Here is a 6,503-nt window from a genome sequence, read left to right on the forward strand (position 1 = left end):
ACCTCCATCTTCTCAATGACAGCCATAATGCAATAGAGAGGAACCTAATGTTTCATGCTCATACAAAGCCCATTGAGGTGCATTATCATTATGTCAGGGAGAGGCTCATTGCAGGAGAGATTAGCTTGGCTTATATCTCTACATACAATGTCCATGATATGCATAAATCACCAAAATAAAAGTGACCTTGTCATGTCACTTCACTCTTGTACTTCACTAATTCTCATCAATCTACTTTGACTATTGTGCTTCCATCTATCTATCCTTGCGTGTTGCATCTGTGTGTGTGTTGATACTGTTACATGTATATTTTTATTCATATTTTTTATGAATTAATAATCTTACAAAAATATGTTTAATTTAATTTGTGTAGGATTCAATTTAATAGAATATGCAAGTGGGCATGAGATTAATGTATAGGTGTAAATGTGCACATAGTCATTTTATGTAACAAGGCCCACCACTAGCAATTTTAATTGGGCAAGGTTTATTTTTTATGAGATGCTTTAAAAGCATTGAACTAAGGTTCAATTTTGTAAAAGCCCAATTTTGGAAAAAGCTATGCTATTTATGGCTCCAATGGCTAAATTTATTAATATGATTTAAATACCCCATGTGGGAGTAGAGCCACACATGTCGGGGAGGGAGATTGCACCCAATCTTGTGTTGATGATGCTGTTATTCTTTCTCTTGCCTTATGTTATGCTATGTGATTTGATTTTCAATTTAATTCAAAGTCTTTGTTTTAATTTTTGATGTATTTTGTGAGTTTTTAATTATTTTCTTCAAGAAGATTAAAGGGTCCCGTGATAGTGGTATCAGAGCTTTGGTTTAATTTAACCTTCTTGAAGGCGGTCAAAAACTTGTGGACAAAGAGGTAAAAGAGACAAAAACAGAGGTGATTTTGGTAAATTTTTTGAATTTAAATTGAAGAAGAACACGTTTATGGATTTATGTTTATGCATGGTTTAAAGAAAGCTTGTTTTTAACCATTGGATAACCAATCTCCATCAATCTATTGTCCAAAGGGTAAAACTAGGTGGAAAACCATTAGTGGCTTTCTCAAAACCACAAAATCACCTTCCTCAACACTAAGCCTCTTCATAATCTGTCCATACGGAATGAATCAACAATTCAGAGCCATAATCAGATTGTTAAACTACTACAACCTCCAGAATTCCATCATAGACGGATGAGGATTGTTCAGAGAAATTATTTTTCAAAAATTACTTTTTGGTTTTTATTTTTTTAATTCCTCCTTAGTTGAGCGTTGGGCGCTAAATTCTTTTACCCAAGCTTGTGGGCAGCCTTGAATATATATATATATATATATAATCTCCTCTCCTTTGATGGCTAATGGGGAGCAGCGCACGATTAATTTCTTCTCTCTCCATCCGGCGACGGCAGCACTACGAATCCAAGGAGGCACGGCCTAATTGCATCAATTACTTCACCTAAACTCTAATTAATCTTGTGATTAAGACTACGATGGGTTAAATTCATAGAAATCATAAGCTTTATTTAGTAAGCTTAAATTAAAAGCTTTAATTCATAAAGCTTACTAATGTTTTATTAGAAAAAAAGGGGCTATGTAGAAAACTTATTCGAAAAGCTTATTAAGCTTTTATTAAAGCTACATTGCTTTCGTAAAAGAGCTTTATTAAGCTTTGATAAATCTCCTTTTTCAACAAACTTTATATATATATATATATACACTTTATTCTATGACCATTTACCTCTCTTTCTCTCTTTTGGGTGCAATTTTTTGTGACCAAAAATTTGAAGAGAGAAAAACCCACAAAAACCCAGAGCGTCTTTATAAATTTTTACAAAAAGGGTTTTAAAAATTCCTATCCTAATCCCTTCAAGAAATTTTTTTTGAGAAAACTCATCTCTCCCCACAAAAGGCAACAATTCAATAAGAAATTCAGAAATCTCAAATGTTTTAGAGACAGAAGTGAATCCATCATTTCGTGACTGATTTATAAGCTAAAACTCTCTGTCTTAATTTAGTTGCAATGACTTCTTTACCCATTCCGCCCATGGTCCAAGAACAAATCTCAGCACTTCAAGAATAATTTGCTAATGAACAAGAACTCTGATGCAAATTAGAGCGTCAAGTCAAGCATAACAAATGCAAATGCCATGCTTCTGATTCTTCCGACTCAAATGAGGAGGAAAGTGATCAAGTTAGACGCACTGTTAAAACTACATTGCATGCTCAAAATTCTAAGAAAGACTCACGAATCAGTCGAAAGGCATTCACTTTCCAAAATTATGATGGCAAGAAGGATGCACTAGTTCTCATTACTTGGATTAGCCAACTAGATGATTATTTCTTTGGCGAAATGTTCTTAGAAAAGGATAAAATTAAATGTGCTTGTAAACACTTGATCGAAAGTGCTGCCTTATGGTGGAATGTGATCAAACAAGGTGAACATAGACCTACAACATGGAAAAAGCTCTAAAAACTCTTAAAGAAACATTTCCTACCTTCACAATATAAAGCTAAGACTTGACAACGATGGTCTACCTTCAGACAGCTTAACACAAAAAATGTATCAACTTACGTGGATAGATTTTGGCAAACATTATTACAAATGCACGTAATCGAGGAGATTCACACCAAGGTTAAAAGAAGAAAGTTTGTAGTAGGTTTGAAACCTACAATTCGATCTGAGGTAAATATGTTTCAACCACATTCTCTTAGTTCAGCTATTTCTCTAGTTTTGAATTATGAGAAGAAAAATGATTTTTCTAAGAAAACAATGACTCCTCAAACTTCGACATCAACATCTTTGAGCCCTAAAACCTCTCCAAAATCATTTGACACATCTCTTAATGACCATAAGTACACATGTATTAACAATAAGATAGATGATTCTCAAAAAGCTAATAAACATGATTCCACGAAGTGTTACAGGTGTAACAAGATTGGACACATCGCATTAAATTGTCCACGGAAGTCAAAGTTTATTTCATTAGGACTCAATATGATCGATGCAGATGAAGAAGAAGAATACCTCGATGACTACTCAGACTCTTGAGGTAACATATTTATTGCATTTGATTATTTAACACTTTGTGGTAAACTTAAGCAGAGTTTTTATGCATCAAAAGTAGAACCTCTTGAAGAGGAACTGGCCCTTCCATCTTGAATTGTACTTTATGAATTTCTCACTATGTATTAATCTTGTGGTATGGGACACGAGATTAATCCTGTGTGAAGGATTCCGATGCATACTTATCTCTACATCTGTGTGGGATAATTTCTGGTGGTATGGGACACTAGAATTTATTACACATAGAAGTCCTTGATATAATGTCTTTTGTTAGAGAACATACTTAAATTTATATATTATATGACAATTGATCTCCTTTGCTCGCATAAGCAAACAAGCATTTGAGGTCAGTTGCTTATCTAAGCAGGGGGGATGTTACATAATGTCCATCCTTTAGTTGTACGAGGACGGACGCCTGGACACTAGTGTGCCATGCTAGTGAATTGGTATCGTGTGTGACTCCACATTAAATATTGATTACCTAGTGGTATTGGCATAGCTTGAGACCATGCTTGATGGGTGTATATAGTGCCATGCTTGACAACTGTATTGTGGTCAAGTGAAACAAGTGGACTATGCTTTACAACTGCACACGGTCGAAGTGAAACAAGTGGGTTATGCAACTAATGTGCCATGCTCATTGGAGTGTAACAAGTGGAAACTCACACCATGCTAGATGTACATAGCGATACTCTCATCATAGTGAAACAAGTCGTGGATATATGCTAACATGACAAAACATGGCTCTTATACTAACCCTCAGAAGAAGATTAAGAAACTCCAAGAATTTAATGATTTAGTTATCAAAACACAAGACGGGCTTGAACCAAAAACCAAGCAAGTGAGAATCTCATATACTATACACCCTAGTACCTTAATGTCTACTGCGATTCGCAAACCTCTAGATGTGCCAAGTGTCATCATGGAAGAGACTGAGGCCTCCACCTCTTATAGTTTGTACCTGATTGGTTCAAGGGACAACTACCATATGGAAACCCTGAGCCCATCTTGGAGATGGATTTTCCAGTCTCACCGACATCTATTTATAAAAAGGAGGTCATGAATGCACCACTAAATAGCTTGATTAGCTTTGTGAGGTATGCAAGGTGTGTTCTGTATGGATTAGCGCCTGATCAGCAGGTGGCTGCGGCTTGCAGGAAGTATGATCTCGCATGTCCGAGCATGAGGAAGGTTGTGCTGGCACTTGCGGAGGATGCAGAGGGTGGTGCTGTGATTATTCCTGATGATTTCCGCTGTCCGATTTCGCTTGAATTGATGGTGGATCCAGTCACAGTGGCGAGTGGGCAAACCTACGAGAGAGCTGCCATTATAAGATGGGTAGAGGAGGGCCACACGACATGTCCCAAGACTGGCGCGAAGCTGCTCCACAACACACTCATACCCAACTGCAGCCTGCGTGGCCTCATCATCCAGTGATGTGTAGAGAACGAGTATGTTCTGGAGAGCAATGAGAGGAAAGGCAATAGGGTTGATGAGCTGCCAAGCACTAAGGCTGCTCTGGAAGCTACAAAGCTCACGGCTGTTTCTCGTTGAGAAGCTGTCCAAGGGGACGCTGGAAGTTCAAAGAGAAGCTGCCTACGAGCTCAGGCTGATGTCTAAAGATGGGATGGACAATAGAGCTTGCGTGGCGGCGGCCGGTGCTGTGCCATTCTTGGCGCCGCTACTGGATTCCGATGACGAAATGGCCAAGGAGAACGCTATAACGGCGCTTCTAAATCTGTCTATCAATGAAAAGAACAAAGATGTAATAATGAAGACAGAGGGGGCGCTGGACATGATAGTGGCGGTTCTGGCAGGTGGCGGCGGCAACGGTACATTGGCCGCGCGGGAGAATGCGGCGGCGGCGACACTGTTTAGCCTGAGTGTGGCGAAGGAGTACAGGGAGGAGGTAGAGGGGCTGCTGCAGGTGCTGCGGGAAGGAAGCGTACGTGGCAAGAAGGACGCGGCGTCGACGCTGTTCAACGTGGCTTTGCATGCCGAGCACGCCGAGTTGCTGGTAATGAAAGGGGCCGTGCTGACGGCGATTGACGTGCTAGCGAGCGAGGGGAGCGACAGCGTGGCGCCTGAGATGGTGGCCTTGCTGGCGGTTTTGGCCAGGAGGCCGGAGGGGCTGGCGGTTGTCAGCGCCGGGCTTGGCCGAGTGGTAGCAGAGCTTGTACAATTACTCTCTGAAGGTGGGAACCGAGCCAGGGAGCATGCGGTGGCTCTATTGCTAGCAGCCTCCAATCTTTCCGAAGCCAGCGGAAGGGCCGCGGCCCTGCGCTATGAGCTTCGCCGTTCGTCCGCCCTATTCCCTTCTCTCCGGCGCCTTCTTGCGGGTGGAACGCCCCGCGCTCAGCGCAAAGCCGCCTCCCTCCTCAGATTGCTGCAGCGCTCTGAGTAAGTATTGCCGGGAAACACAGAGTCGTCCTCGGCCATGGCGTTTCAACCCCATCCGCTCTCACACGTGCGACGGGTGTGCACACTAGATTAGCAAAATTCTCATGCAAAATGCTGAAATATTTGCAAAAAAATGGCTGCTTATATTAAGAGGTTAGAAAGAGACACGTTACAACATGTTGAAAACTCTAATGAGACCAATGTCCATGCACATGACATACAGTTCCTCACGCCCTCAGCGTGCCTTTGACTTTATTGAGAAGTTTCTCTGGTTGTGTAACCAGCTTTTCCCTCTTTTCGTGAGTGTGACTTTCAAAAAGCATAGAGTGCTTTGATGAGCAACACATCCTTGGAGATGACGGCCTCTCTCATCTTCCACAGTTCCTGAATTTGATGTGTTATCTAGTCCACTTGCTTTCCTTTAGCTTTTTCCTGCACAGCCGATGAAGCTTGGTGTGTCCAGGTCTTTCAACCGTCTTTGTATGCATCTTTCACCTACATGTATCAAGTTCTCTTTCGGCCTGAAACTGTTAGTAGGCATACTATTAAAAATGGAATCAAGTCTATTTAACCACAAGCACCATAACAGTTCAGTTCTCAAGACATCCCATAGTTCCAAGGTGCAACCGATGCCTTCTCCAAGTAACAAGTTTTTCCAGCCAAGGGTGTAACCATTCCATAGCTAAATGCACTTGGCCAGTGACTCGAAACATTTCTTTGCAATAGGGCAGTGCATGAAAATGTGCAGGTCATCCTCCACCTCCTTGCATCTGTGGCACTTCCCATCCCCTATGTTAAGTCTGAAGGCTTTAAGCTGGGTCCAAATAGCTCTAAACATGACCAACCAAGCTAGGCACGCTTTTTTTGGTTCCACATAATTATTCCACAGCTTATCAAACAGAAAATACCATTGTGATATGTCCAGAAGGATTCCCCATCTCTTGTTTAGAGTGCAATGGATAGGATCAGTCCTCTATTTGGGGGGAATAGGGAGAAGTCCTTTTTTATTCTTCCATTGGAAAGCTTTGTGCGATGGCATAT

At 41.1% G+C, this 6,503-nt stretch overlaps 1 pseudogene; it reads left to right on the forward strand.

Annotated features, from left to right (window-relative positions):
- Positions 1-4,076: 4,076 nt before the first annotated feature.
- Positions 4,077-5,741, forward strand: LOC147634063 (U-box domain-containing protein 17-like; annotated as a pseudogene).
- The last annotated feature ends 762 nt before the right edge of the window (positions 5,742-6,503 follow it).

This window comes from Cibotium barometz, chromosome 11 (genome assembly GCF_041138505.1).
Source record: "Cibotium barometz isolate CiBa-2024 chromosome 11, ASM4113850v1, whole genome shotgun sequence".
Classification (NCBI taxonomy): Eukaryota; Viridiplantae; Streptophyta; class Polypodiopsida; order Cyatheales; family Cibotiaceae; genus Cibotium; species Cibotium barometz.